The sequence below is a fragment of the Moschus berezovskii genome, chromosome 1, assembly GCF_049115385.1.
Source record: "Moschus berezovskii isolate FMDL1 chromosome 1, NW_MosBer_1.0, whole genome shotgun sequence".
NCBI classification, from domain to species: Eukaryota; Metazoa; Chordata; class Mammalia; order Artiodactyla; family Moschidae; genus Moschus; species Moschus berezovskii.
In genome coordinates, this window is record NC_142460.1 from 86167538 (window position 1) to 86182994 (window position 15457).

The 15457-nt window shown below is 38.2% G+C and overlaps 1 protein-coding gene across 3 annotated transcripts in view; it reads right to left on the bottom strand.

Moving 5' to 3' along the window:
* GSK3B (glycogen synthase kinase 3 beta) overlaps window positions 1–15457 on the bottom strand; it is a 215221-nt gene that overhangs the window by 86597 nt on the left and 113167 nt on the right. The window lies entirely within an intron of this gene.

The window sequence follows — 15457 nt, forward strand, 5'->3', positions numbered from 1 at the left end:
TGTTTTAACTATCTTCATTTTTTGAGACACAGGAGGTATCTTATATTTAAAGGTTCGTTGAACAACCTTTCGCTTTTCATGGCTCTGTGCTTGTATTCAAATCAAATCCACTTTAAAAAATGTATATGTAACTGAGTTCTAAAACAAAACAAACAAACAAACAAAAAAACCAAGAAATACTACCACCAATAGTGTTTTGAAATGAATGGGCTCAACATCATATTCTTTAAATGCTCTTGTTACACCTGCAGATGTTCTGCCGTAAATTAAACAGCCTCAGGAATAATCCTCCCTGAGGGGAAAGTGCCCATTCCTAGGAAATGTCATCACAGCAGAGATATTAATATTTTCATGTTCCCGAAGTAGTTTTGTAGTAGTTATCTTTTTATCAAAAGATAATTTAAGAGACTGAGGATACTTAATATTTGAAGAAGAAAGAAAGACCAGGATTCTACATTCTTATCACTTGTAATTTTCTGGAAAATCTCAGGCCTGCTGTTTTCTTAACGCAATGTCTTTTATCAAACAGAATGACTGAAAATTCACAGATTAGCAGAAAATTTTAAAAAACTAAGTACAAAATACTTAGCTGGAGACACTGAAAACAGTCCACTAACATAAAAAAACAGTTACTAGGCTTCCAAACTACATGATGTATAATTCTAGGAATATTTCTCTCCATGGTTCAGTTATCATTTTTATTAATAAACTATTCTCTAACCAGTCAATCCTAAAGGAAATCAACCCTGAATATTCATTGGAAGGACTGATGCTGAAGCTGAAGGTCCAATACTTTAGCCACCTGATGCAAAGAGCCGACTCACTGGAAAAGACCCTGATGCTGGGGAAGATTGAGAGTAGGAGGAGAAGGGGGTGACGGGGATGAGATGGTTAGATGGCATGACCAACCCAATGGACATGAGTTTGAGCAAACCCTGGGAGACAGCAAAGGACAGGGAAGCTTGGTGTGGTGCAGTCCATGTCATGTCCAGTCAAGAGTCATGTCTGACTCTTTGCTTGAGTTGGAAAGAATTGGACATGACTTAGTGACTTAACAACAAACTGCTGATAGCTCCTCCTCTATGAGCTCCACTCTAAAACTGTTCACTTTTAAGTTAAGAAATTTACATGACAAAATTTTGATCACACTTAACAAATACTCAGCAAAAGCTGGGATAATTTCGTCCACTGGAAAACAGATACAACTTACTATGATGCTCTTACCCCAAGTTTTCAACTTTTGCATTGTTGCTTGAAGATGCAGTTTTAAGTAGAATTGCACTATCATTCTAAAAATTTGATGGGATGTAAAGCAGCATGTAAGAGAACCCAGTAAAAAGACAACCAACAAAGTATCATGGTAACCCAGGGTTCTCCTCAGAATTGGGTTGAGGGTACCTGCACTGCAGAAAAATCTTCAAAGTAGATGCCTTTTCTCTGATGAACGTGCCAGGCTGGCTAAAGATGGAAATAATACTAACAGGAAATGGTATGGATTAGGGAAGAGAGAAATATTCTTTTTGCTTGGGAGACTGGGGGAGGGGACGGGGAAGGAGATGAGCACCTAGCATACAACAATGATTAAGGAAAGCTTCATCTTTATCTCACACCTTCAAAGAAAAGAAATACTAAAAGTACACAAAATCTTGAAAAAAAATATACCAGAAGAAAAAAATATATGCGTTTGCAAACACTGAAGGACAAAATATTTATACGCTATTACGGAAAACAATGCCAATCTGATTACATAAAAATGTAAAGCTTAAAAAAACAGAACCAAATAAAAATATGACAATTTGGAAAAAAAATTGTTTACACGTGACAAAGAACTCACTTGTTTTTGTTTAAAATACAAATAGCTCCTGTACATCAATAAGAAAAGTCTAACATTCTAATACAAGAAAATGGAAAGGGGCATAAATATAAGGCCATAAAAATGGCAAACAAAAATGAAGACAGATGCTCAATCTCATTCATAATTAAAGAAAGGCCATAAGATAACAATGACCTACCATTTCTTACATATCAAATTGGAAAAGAAAATACAACCTGGGAAAACTAAGTACTGGAATGCTGTCTGTCCAAAATGCACCATTATACACTTCTGGTGAAAGCCCCAATTCTTGCAATCTTTTGGGAAGTCAGTGGGCTAAAATATTCATCCCAAAGTGAAGATGAACAGACACATCCAATTTGACTCAGCAATGCCAGGTCTAGGAATGAAGTCTATGAAAACAATTCTGTGTGTGTGCCTGTGTGTATGCGCATGCACACACACAAAGATGACTAAAGACTTGTGAAAAGAAATTTAAAATAACCTATATGCCAGAAAGACATGTTCAAAATCCAAAACCAAAACAAAACTGAAGCCCACAGTAATTGAATTATGACAAAGGAGAACAGATGGCTAACTGCAAAGAGCTCCCAACGACCAAAGCAGGAATATTTGATTAATAATAATAATAAAAATAGGATGCTTAAAATTATGAATTAGATTGAGCATCTTTCTACATTTTTTTTGATTTTTCGAATACTACAAAAAAGTACTATTACATTATAACCCAAAGTATAAAGTAAATATGCATGAGTCCACACTGATATAAATAAATAACAGCTTAATAAAGAAACAATCATCACCAAAAGAAATCCAAATAATTAACACAGCAACTTTATCCTTAAGGAAAATAATTCCCCTCTTCTTCAGTTCAGTTCAGTTCAGTCGCTCAGTCGTGTCCGACTCTCCGCGACCCCATGAATCACAGCACGCCAGGCCTCCCTGTCCATCACCAACTCCCGGAGTACACTCAAACTCATGTCCACAGAGTCGGTGATGCCATCCAGCCATCTCATTCTCCGTCGTCCCCTTCTCCTCCCGCCCCCAACCTTTCCCAGCATCAGAGTCCTTCCCCTCTTCTTAGGTGTGGGCTATTGATAGTGACTTCCTTTCAAAGGATACAGCATGGAAGAGGGGACAGAGTAAGTTTATAGTAGAGAAAACTGAAAAATAAAAGGTCAGCTAGGTGATGAAGATTAATAGCAAATCGTGTTGACAGCATATACCCTTGATGTGATGTGTTGAAAATGGCACTCTGCGGTCTTTTTCCAGATAACCTATAGCTCTAGTTTCGTATGAGAAAAATTCCAATAGTGAGGCAGTCCACAAAATATCTACCTACCACTACTCAACACTGCCAATGTCATCAAAAACAAGGCAAGTCTGAGAAACTACCCTGGCCAAGAGGAACCTCAGAGACATAGTAACTAAATGCACTGAGGCAGCTCCAACAGGACGATGGAAGAGAAAAAAGACACTAGGTAAAAACTGAGGGAGCCGGAATAAACTTTGGATGTCAGTTAATAATTATGCATCAGTAATGGTTATGACCTAAATCAAACCCCTTATGATTATACAGTGGAAGTGAGAAATAGATTTAAGGGACTAGATCTGATAGAGTGCCTGAGGAACTCTGGACGGAGGTTCGTGACACTGTACAGGAGACAGGGACCAAGACCATCCCCATGGAAAAGAAATGCAAAAAAGCAAAATGGCTGTCTGAGGAGGCCTTACAAATAGCTGTGAAAAGAAGAGAAGCGAAAAGCAAAGGAGAAAAGGAAGGATATAAGCATCTGAATGCAGAGTTCCAAAGAATAGCAAGGAGAGATAAGAAAGCATTCCTCAGCGATCAATGCAAAGAAATAGAGGAAAACAACAGAATAGGAAAAACAAGAGATCTCTTCAAGAAAATTAGAGATTCCAAGGGAACATTTCATGCAAAGATGGGCTCAATAAAGGACAGAAATGGTATGGACCTAACAGAAGCAGAAGATATTAAGAAGAGATGGCAAGAATACACAGAAGAACTGCACAAAAATGATCTTCACGACCAAGATAGTCACAATAACGTGATCACTGACCTAGAGCCAGACATCGTGGAATGTGAAGTCAAGTGGGCCTTAGAAAGCATCACTACAAACAAAGCTAGTGGAGGTGATGGAATTCCAGTTGAGCTATTTCAAGTCTTGAAAGATGATGCTGTGAAAGTGCTGCACTCAATATGCCAGCAAATTTGGAAAACTCAGCAGTGGCCACAGGACTGGAAAAGGTCAGTCTTCATTCCAATCCCAAAGAAAGGCAATGCCAGAGAGTGCTCAAACTACCGCACAGTTGCACTCATCTCACACGCTAGTAAAGTCATGCTCAAAATTCTCCAAGCCAGGCGTCAGCAATATGTGAACCGTGAACTCCCAGATGTTCAACCAGGTTTCAGAAAAGGCACAGGCGCCAGAGATCAAATTGCCAACATCCGCTGGATCATGGAGAGAGCAAGAGAGTTCCAGAAAAACATCTATTTCTGCTTCATTGACTATGCCAAAGCCTTTGACTGTGTGGATCACAAGAAACTGTGGAAAATTCTGAAAGAGATGGGAATACCAGACCACCTGACCTGCCTCTTGAGAAACCTGTATGCAGGTCAGGAAGCAACAGTCAGAACTGTACATGGGACAACAGACTGGTTCCAAATAGGAAAAGGAGTACGTCAAGGCTGTGTATTGTCACCTTGCTTATTTAACTTATATGCAGAGTACATCATGAGGATCGCTGGGCTGGAAGAAGCACAAGCTGGAATCAAGATTGCTGGGAGAAATATCAATAACCTCAGATACGCAGATGACATTATCCTTATGGCAGAAAGGGAAGAGGAACTCAAAAGCCTCTTGATGAAAGTGAAAGAGGAGAGTGAAAAGGTTGGCTTGAAGCTCAACATTCAGAAAACAAAGATCATGGCATCTGGTCCCATCACTTCATGGGAAATAGATGGAAAAACAGTGGAAACAGTGTCAGGCTTTATATTTTGGGGCTCCAAAATCACTGCAGATGCTGACTGCAGCCATGAAATTAAAAGACACTTACTCCTTGGAAGGAAAGTTATGACCAACCTTGATAGTATATTAAAAAGCAGAGACATTACTTTGTCAACCAAGGTCTGTCTAGTCAAGGCTATGGTTTTTCCCGTGGTCATGTATGGATGTGAGAGTTGGACTGTGAAGAAAGCTATCGCCGAAGAATTGATGCTTTTGAACTGTGGTGTTAGAGAAGACTCTTGAGAGTCCCTTGGACTGCAAGGAGATCCAACCAGTCCATTCTTAAGGAGATTGATCCTGGGTGTTCATTGGAAGGACTGATGCTAAAGCTGAAACTCCAATACTTTGGCCACCTCACGCGAAGAGCTGACTCACTGGAAAAGACTCTGATGCTGGGAAAGGTTGGGAGTGGGAGGAGAAGGGGACGACAGAGAATGAGATGGCTGGTTGGCATCACCGACTCTGTGGACATGAGTTTGAGTGAACTCTGGGAGTTGGTGACGGACAGGGAGGCCTGGCGTGCTGCGATTCATGGGGTCGCGGAGAGTCGGACACGACTGAGCGACTGAACTGAACTGAATGGTTCATTAATTGTAATAAATGTACCATCCTGATATGAGATGTTAACAATAAAGGAAATTGGGTACAGGGTCTAGGCACATAGACATAAAAGGCCATATTATTATGCTGTTATGGTAACATATGATCTGCTGCTGCTGTTGCTAAGTCGCTTCAGTCGTGTCCGACTCTGTGCGACCCCACAGACGGCAGCCCACCAGGCTCCTCCATCCCTGGGATTCTCCAGGCAAGAATACTGGAGTGGGTTGCTATTTCCTTCTCCAATGCATGCATGCATGCTAAGTCGCTTCAGTCATGTCCGACTCTGTGCAACCCCAGGGACAGAAGCCCACTAGGCTCCTCTGTCCACTGGATTCTCTAGGCAAGAATACTAGAGTGGGTTGCCATGTCCTTCTCCTACATACGATATATGTGCTCATATATGCACATAGGAAATTTACCTATGTGGAAAGAGATTTGGGGATTTAAGGATTAGGATCAAGACCTTAGTTTTGTCTACTACCCCTCTGTTATTTCAAATTTTTTTTTTACAGTATGAATGTACAAATATTTTAGTTTCACTAAAATATCATGATAACATAAAAACAAGGTGATAATTAAAAAGAAACTCGTAGATTCACATTTTCAAGCAGATGATAGTCAGCATCTTACTGCTGTAAATAACATTTATAACTCATGAGGAGGTCTAGATAATTCATCCACTTCAGGGAGTTTTACATTACCTACATATTTATTCTTTAGGTCACACTCCAACAAAGATGTCAGCATTTCTTCAGTAAAAGTTTCATCAGATTATCTATTTCTATTATACTGTAACAGAAGTCACCATGAAATTTAAAGAAAGATACAAAACTGGCCTTATTTAGGCAACCTCTTTATTTCAGTGAATAAAATTCCTTGTTATCATTTTCACACAGCAAAAAGGTGAGAAAGAAAAAAACCCAGAGGCATTAATTTTGTAAACTTGACTACATATATACTTAGCTACAACTCTGTATAACATTTCTGCATGTATGTCATTTCTATAACAGGATTTCATTTAATTTAAAACAGCAACACACACAACAAAAAATCCCTTTCCTATAGGGAAGCTGACAAACAATTATGAAACTTTTATTTTCTCAGCTTCACATCCCACTACTAGCCGCATAACTCCCTACTTTACATATCTGAAATCTTGAAATACCCGTATCTCCTCTACATAGACTATGCTATTTAACGCCAAACAACTTTTCAAATATCCTGTACTTCTAACTTGACACATACCTATCCTGCACTAAATATCAAAATAGCTCTTATTTGGGCTTCAAAATCCTGAATAACCATCACCTCTCCTATGTAAATCATTTGCTGACCCCTCTGAATAATTTATTACTTTCCTCCATACTATTTCTACTCTTAATACAAATAAGTGTCATTCCATGTATCATTTTGCAGTATATTTCTCTCCTGTCCTTCTTCAAATTCAAGTAGACAGATTTTACACTTTGTACCTGAAACACTATACAATGCAGGTAAACTGAAGTAAATTTTACAATTTGAAGAGAATAAGTGGTTGGAAAGAAAACAGACTCTATAGCTGAAGAATCCATGTTTGAAAATGGTTCCTATGATTACTAACTATACAACACTGGGCAAATTCCCCAATCACACAGAACTTCCATTTTTCCAATGATAAAACTAACAAAATAGAATATTAGCTACCTAGTAGTACTGCATGATGTTTAAATGAGAAAAATGCATTTTAAAAGCATTTTATAAAACATAAAATTTTAAGAAAAATTGCATATTTATGATTTAAGACATTATGTAATCCAGTTAACCAAATGAATATCTCTTAAGAATTTGAATTTGATTAAATTATATATAAATTGTAGTTATCTAATATTTTAAAATATTTATTTTGGTATATGTTTAATAAAGTATTAGTAAAATGGTGCTAATTTTTTGTGTTTGCTTAAGCTTAAAGTTAATGAGGTAAAAAGACAGGCTGATTAGCATATGCTCAGTCATTACTTTTTAAATTTATCCCTCTACACTACAGTATGCACCCACTTTAGTTGGAGGCCTCTATTTTATTCATTTTTTCTACCTAGAATAACAATTTCACTAAGCAGTCCACAAAGTATAGCAAATAATAAGATGGGGAGCAAGACTTCTGGAACAGCAGTGCAAGGAGTTCAGATCTTCTCCTCAGCAAAGCAAAATGATAAAATGCTTAGCCAACAACTGTGTGAAATATCTGGAAATTGTTCTAAGGGCAAACAGCAAGTAAGAAACAAATCTTGGTAAGAACTGCAAGAATCTATGGCATTTTAGCAAAGACCTGCACCTTTACCCTTTATCCTATCTCCACGTGTGGGAAGCTCTATTCAGGACTTTCTGCGAAAGAGCTGAACATGACGGAGCGACTGAACAACCACCAACCAGCACTCTACTCCAGACAGCACCCTCTCCTCTCAGCTCCTCGTCAAGGACTACAGTTTCACCCTAGGAGGGACAAGCTGTAACCCAAGTTGCAAAAGATTTACCCGAGCCAAAAGACCGTCTCTCCCTGCCCCTACTCAGTCCCCACAAGTAAGTCAGAGAAGCCCTACTCCAGACATAGTAGGCTGAAGCCCTTGACAATCTCATCCTCAATTTGCTCACGGAAACAGTTCTCATGCTGGGAGGGCCAACTTGTGAAGACTAGGGGGTGCCATTGGTATTGCCCCCTCTTTTGGTGCCTTCTCATACAGTGGGGGTGTAACTCTGGGGAAAGTGAATCCTCATCCAGTTCGAGGGTGGGAGGGCAGGGTCTCTGTCCAGGGAGAAAGGCAGGCTATGTGCTCTATTGCAAGACGCTAACTATTTGCAATACGGAAGGAAGGACTCTAGCCTGTAACTATTGCCGAAAACCAACGGAGATCTTTGCTGCTGTTCAGCTGCCCAGTCGTTGTCTGACTCCTTGTGACCCCGTGGATGCAGCACACCAGGCCTCCCTGTCCCTCATCGTCTCCTGAAATTTGCCCAAGTTCATGTCCATTGCATCGGTGATGCAATCTTTTCCCTTCGTGGATCACTGCCTTGTTGTGGCAAAGGGGCTTGCATAACTCAATGAAACTATGAGCCATGCCATGTAGGGCCACCCACGATGGAGAGGTCATAAGAGAGTTCTGACAAAATGTGATCCACTGGAGGAAGGAATGGCAAACTACCCCAGCATATTTGCCATGAGAACCTCATGAACCGTTTAAAAGGAGATCTTTGTAGATGGCAACTAAGAGGAGGCTAGTAGGCTCACAACACAAACAAGGCAAGGCACCATAAGTTTAATAGAATCAAGGGAAAATATAGTCAAGAAGAGCCTACTTGGAATTACAGTCGTCTCTGCAAGTTGATAGGATGTGCACAGCTGCTAGCTGAGCAGGATGTGGGACAAACCTGAAGCATTCCCTGAGTTGCACATAGATACATCGACATACAGCAGTATACTGCCACAAGTGGCTTACAAACAACCTCTGACCATACACTTGAGTAAACAATAAGCCACTCTGAGCCAACAGCAACTCCCAGGAAGTAAAATCACATTCATCCTGGCAGGGAAAAAGACTGAGTGTCCAAGGCTATAACCTCTCCAGAGTAATGAGAGGGGAAATTCCGATCTATCAGTCCCTGGTTCAACATGTGGCAAATAAATAATGAACTTCCTGAACTATGACAACAGCATTCAAGCCAATCACATATCCAATGGTAAAGGATAAAAATATAACTGGTTAATGGGACTTGAAACATAGCCTTTGACCAATATATGACATTTAAAGAGGAATGAACTCTAATCAATCTCTAATCAAATTGATCTCTTATCAATAACCTTAACTTCTCCTTGTAAAAGTAGGAGAAAAAAAAAGAGCAAAATAAATCCATAGGAAGGAAATAATGAAGACTAGAACAGCAATAAATACATTGGAAAACAGAAAAACAATTTAAAAAATTAATGAAACCAGAAGTTGGTTCATTGGGAAAAAAAAAAATCAACAAAATTGACAGACCTTTAGCTGACTGACCAAGAAACAAAAAAGAAAGAAGACTCATCAAAATCAAGAATGAAAGCAGAGACATCACAAGTGACCTTACAGAAACAAAAATAATTTTAAGGGAAAAGTATTAACTTTATGTCAATAAATAAGACAATTTAGATGAAATGAAAAAATCACCAAAATGGACAAAAGAAGAAATGAAAAATCTAAGTACACTTATTACAATCAGAGTAAGTGAATTAGTAATTTTAAATTTACCACAAGAAGTCATCTGTTGTAAATGGCTTCACTGGAGAAATCTGCCAAACCTTCAAAGAAGAAACAATACCAATTCTTCAGGAAATTTTTCAAAAAAACAGAAAAGGAAAACACTTTCTAACTTCTTCTATGAGGCCAGTATTACCCTGATACCAAAACCAGACAAAGTCATTATGAACTGGGAAAAGAAAGATGGCTAAAGAATATGAATAAAGATGCAAAAACCCAGAGAGAGTACTCTATCCCCAAACAGAAGAATACACATTCTTCTCAAGTGCACATGGGATATCATCCAGAATAGGTCATATATTAGGCTATAAGACAAATCTCAGTAAGTTTTAAAAAACTAAAATTATACCAAGCATCTTCTCTAACCACAATGAAATAAAACCAGAAATCAAAAAATTCAAAACATGTGGGAATTATAGCACACTGTTATACAAACTATTACAGCAAACTTTTAGCACACTGTTTACAACCAAACAGGCCAAAGAGGAAATATAGCAACACATCTTTAAACAAGAAAAATTAGAAAACACTTAAGAGATAAATGAAAACAAAAACAAAATATCCCAAAACTCAATGGTGGCAGCAAAGAAATACTCGGGAATATACAGAGAGAAGATCTTAAATCAATAACATAACTTTATACCCTAAAGAACAAGAAAAAGAAGAGAAACTAAACCTAAAGCTACCAGAAGAAAGAAAATAATAAAGATTAAACCAGAAAACAGGTAACTCAGTGGTAAAAGAATCTGCCTGCCAATGCTAGAGACACAGGTTTGATCCCTGGGCTGGGAAGATCCCCTAGGTGTGGAAATGGTAACCCACTCCAGTATTCTTGCCTGGAAAATCCCACGGACAGAGAAGCCTGGCAGACTACAGTCCACTGGGCTGCAAAGAGTCGGACATGACTGAGTTCATACATAAAATAAGAAAACAGAAAAAAACGACAGGTTCGAGGAAACCAAAAGTTGCTTCTTTGAAAGGATCAACAAAATTGACAAAGTTTTAGCTAGACTGACAAAGAAAAAAGAGAGAAGACACAAAAAAGTAAATCAGAAATGAAAGTAAGGATATTACTATTGACCTTACAGATGTAAGGGCTATAACAGAATACGATGAACAAACTGTATACCAACAAATTAGATAATGTAGATGAAATTGATACATTACTAGAAACAAACCAATCACTAAACTGACTCAAGATGAAATACAAAATCTCAACAAACTTATTTAACAAGAAGAGATTCAATCAGTGGTCAAAAACTTCTCCAAAAGTAAAGGCCAGCACCGGATGGTTTCAATGGTAAATTCTAACAAACACTTAAAGAAGAATTAAGAACAATCCTCTCAAAAACTCTTCCAAAAATATAGAAAAGAAAAAAAAGGCAAAGTGTTTAGGTTAATTCCTGTCCTACAGTAAGCACTATATAAGTTTGGGCTATTATTACTATTTATTTACTATTCAGTTCAGTTCAGTCGCTCAGTCGTGTCCGACTCTCTGCGACCCCATGAATCACAGCACGCCAGGCCTCCCTGTCCATCACCAACTCCCAGAGTACACTCAAACCCATGTCCACAGAGTCGGTGATGCCATCCAGCCATCTCATTCTCGGTCGTCCCCTTCTCCTCCTGCCCCCAACCTTTCCCAGCATCAGAGTCTTTTCCAGGGAGTCAACCCGTCGCATTACTACTATTATTATTGGGCTTCCCCGGTGACACACTGGTAAAGAATCCGTCTGCAATGCAGGAGATGCATGTTTGATTCTGGGGTCAGGATGATCCCTTGGAGAAGGAAATGGCAGCCCACTCCAGTATTCTTGCCTGGTATCAGCCCACTCCAGTATTCTTGCCTGGGAAATACCATGGACAAAGAAGCCTGGTGGGCTACAGTTCATGGAATCACAAAGAGTCAGACACGACTGAATGAGCACATGTACACTATTATTATCATACAACAAAAGGCTATTTACTTCTAAAAGTTCTCCGAAGAAGACACTATATAATCTCCCCTTGCTCAACAATCATTACTAAGATACACTGCTTCTAGTGCTGAATTGCATAGCAATAATACACAAACTCTGGAGACAGACTGTGGAGTTGACTCCTAATTTTGCCACTCCGTAGCTGTATGAGTCTTAGGTTGTACAGCTTACTTAACTCTGACTGCCTAAACTTCCTCTTCTATAAAACAGGAATAGTAACCCATTCTTTACTGGGTTACAGTAAGGGTGAAGTGAGGTATAAAGTATGTGTAAAAGGGCTTAGAGCAATGTCTGGACACACAGCAAGTGCAATATATATTTGCTATTACTTAGTAATTTGTAAGCTAATGTGTTAATTATACACCATGTGCTATGATAAGCACTTATATTACATTTTTTCCTTACAAAATCCCTACTATACAGATGACAAGGGTTGCAAAGGGCTTTCAAAGGTAACACTCCCTGTCATACTGCTATGAAGTGACGGAAATATGATGCAAACCCAAGTATTTTTGGATACAAAGCCAGAGCGCTTTACTTTTCACAATGGATTCACCTCAACCATTTTCTCGCCAGGGCTAGTGACAAACAGGCAAAATCAAGCACACCATTCTTCTCCCTGATCCCAGAGGAAGTTGTACAAACCTCCCTTTCGGAACATAGACCTCTGCACAGTTACTATCAACAGAAAAGTTGGTATGAGGAACAATATCAACTGGACATCCTTGCTATTTATAAACTCATACAAAAAGAGGGAGAGTCTTATTTAAGGAAGATATCTTTTATTACTCCATAATCAAACTATGATGAACCACAGGTAAAACGATTTTATATGTAAGGTTACTTAAAGAAATATTTCTTAAAGAAAACTATTACTTGATTTAAATAAAATCTAAGTCTCCTGTAAAAACAAAAAATGGTTGCCATACTCCTGCAGAGTCCCAGGCTTCTACTGCTGAATACTGACACTAAGAAACACTATTCTCTAAGATACTTGGAATTCATAAAAGTACTATAAACCCAGAGTTTCAAAGCATTGAAAAAATGTTTCTCTCTGATCAAGGAGAAAGTACTATTTATTCTCAACTAAATCAGAGTCAATAAAATCTATTGGGTAACTTGGAGTATAATAACTGACTACATGCTGCTCCAATTAATTACTAAATACTTATAATTCCAACCAGAAGACTGTGACTGAGACTAATCTGGTCACGTCTCTAGTCCCTGTCCTGACTCAATTCCTTCTAGTTACATTGGCTATTCTTTTCCACAACTACAGGGTACTAGTATATTATGTTTAACTCCCCAAGACAGCTTTTAAAATGGCAGGGTGGCACAAAGAGAGAAGGTCACCAGGATGGCTATTCCTATAACCATTCGGTCAAACTGCGGTCATTGGAACTATCTGTCAAACATTACAGCCATCCTACCTGAACTTTACCCAGAACTAGAAAGTGCTTATGGACAAAAATTATGATAAGGTCTTTGGGTAGCTTAATTATATTCTCAAAATAAAGATAACAATAGGGGAACAGTTAAGAATATTATGTAATACAAAAACTCAGTGGAATATTACATAACCAATAACTAAAAATATTATGAGGCAACAAGGGAAAGCTTTTGAGATTCTGAATTCTTAATAAGGTTATAAATAATTATTCATAAAACTATGTAGAACGTGAACATACAGAATAATGTATGTAGTTCTGAAGTCAAAAGCCAGGATAGTGAGTAAAAATTTTTCCTTCTTTAAAAATTTCCCCCAAAGTAGCAGAGGCTTAGAGAGAAGAGAATCCAAGAAAAAGAGAGAAAGACAAATGCTCAGGACAGATGGAAATCCATACAAAAATTTAGAAATGATCAAATATTCAGATAGTAGGATGAGTAGAAACCCAATGAACGATGGGTACACAAACCCAGAGAAAGAGGTTGAAATCCACAGAAATAACCAACAGAGAAAAAAACAGACCAACAGACACCAGAATTAGAAAGGGAAAATAAATTTGAGGGGTTGCCAGACAAGGTAAGCCTTTGGGTGTTACCATAAAAGGTTTGTTTGCAAGATTTGTTCTTCCCTTTCTGCTCTTTATCTTTGTAAGAATTAAATGAGTTAGTGTTTGTAAAGCACTAAAACAGTGCCTGGCATATAGGGTTTATATATATATAAAATTAGATATATACATATATATATGTATATATCTATTCTTTTCTTTTCAATTATGGTTTATTAACAGGATATTGAATGTAGTTCCCCGAGCTATACAACAGGACCTTGTTGATTATTCAGGGAAAGCTATATACATTAAGCAATCAAAAGAAGATGTTCAAGGAGTTTTGTAGGGAGGCCTGTGCAAATGAATCCCCATGCAATTCAGTGGTTCATGGAACAAATAATCCTGACCTTTATTTATTTTCCTCTGTGGGGTATTATAATGACTAGCATCTAATAACAAAACCCACAGGGATGCAAAATTCCATTATAATAGTGCTGTGAACATAATAGATGCTCCATAATTTTATTTGGGAAGGGACAGGAAAAAGAAATGACATGTCAAAACAGATAAGATCAAAGACATAACAGGCAGTTTGTAGGTTTAAAAAAAAAAAAGTAGCATGAACCAAGTAATGGGCTTAGGAAATAAAAAAGCTTAAATACTTATGAGGGCTTACAGTCCTTAAGATAAGCAAATGCTTATCTTTAAACTCAGGGGAAAAAAATTTAGAAAACACCTATGAAATGAGAGTCACTAAAGGGCCAATTTGCTAATTATGGTTGCTAAAACCTTAGCTATGACACACACACACACACACACGCAACAATTATATATCTGTAGGTATGTACATCACAATCCTTGCTTAATACACAGGTACTTTCTCATATTACAGGCTCTGTCATGAAAAAAAAAAAAGATTGCTAAGGAAATAATCTAAAGAAAATTCAATGGAAAATGACTAAATGGTACACTAGGAAATACGTGAAGTAAAAAAGAACTGGGCTAGAAATCAAGAGGTATTATGAATCTAAGGAATTTGGGAAGTATATACATGGTATGTGGGCTTCCCTGGTAGCTCAGACAGTAGAGTATCTGCCTGCAATGCAGGAGACCTGGGCTGGATTCCTGGAAGATCCTCTGGAGAAGGGAATAGCTACCCACTCCAGTAATCCTGCTTGGAGAACTCCATGAACAGAGGAACCTGATGGGCTACGGTCCATAGAGTCTCACACAACTGAGTGACTCAAACACACACGCACACACACACACGGAAGGGTCCAAAATATTAAATGAACTTATTCAAAGTGATGTTAATTTAGCCAAACAGTTTAAGTGCTTATTACTTGTCCTCACTCTTCACCCAAACCAGTGAAGGAAGAATGTAAAGAAAAGACTGAATCTGGGAAGAAGGAACAGTGAACAGACAGAAAGAAAAAGACCATGGTAAAACTAAAGAAAATATGATTTTCTATGCTTCCAACTCCAGTGGGTATAAGGTATTAGTCACTGTATCTTTTAAAGAGAATATCCAAGGATAGGTGGCTAAAGGGAGTTCAAAGTAGGAGATCTTTCTTTATCCTTTGCTTTTACAAAATTAAATGTGATAATAAATAGTGATCACTTATAATAAGTTCTGTAATATTACATCTTTTCCAACTTTTTAATGTAATCTATCCCTCCTCCTCCTAAGTCACTTCAGTCGTGTCCGACTCTGTGTGACCCCATAGACGGAAGCCCACCAGGCTCCCCCGTCCCT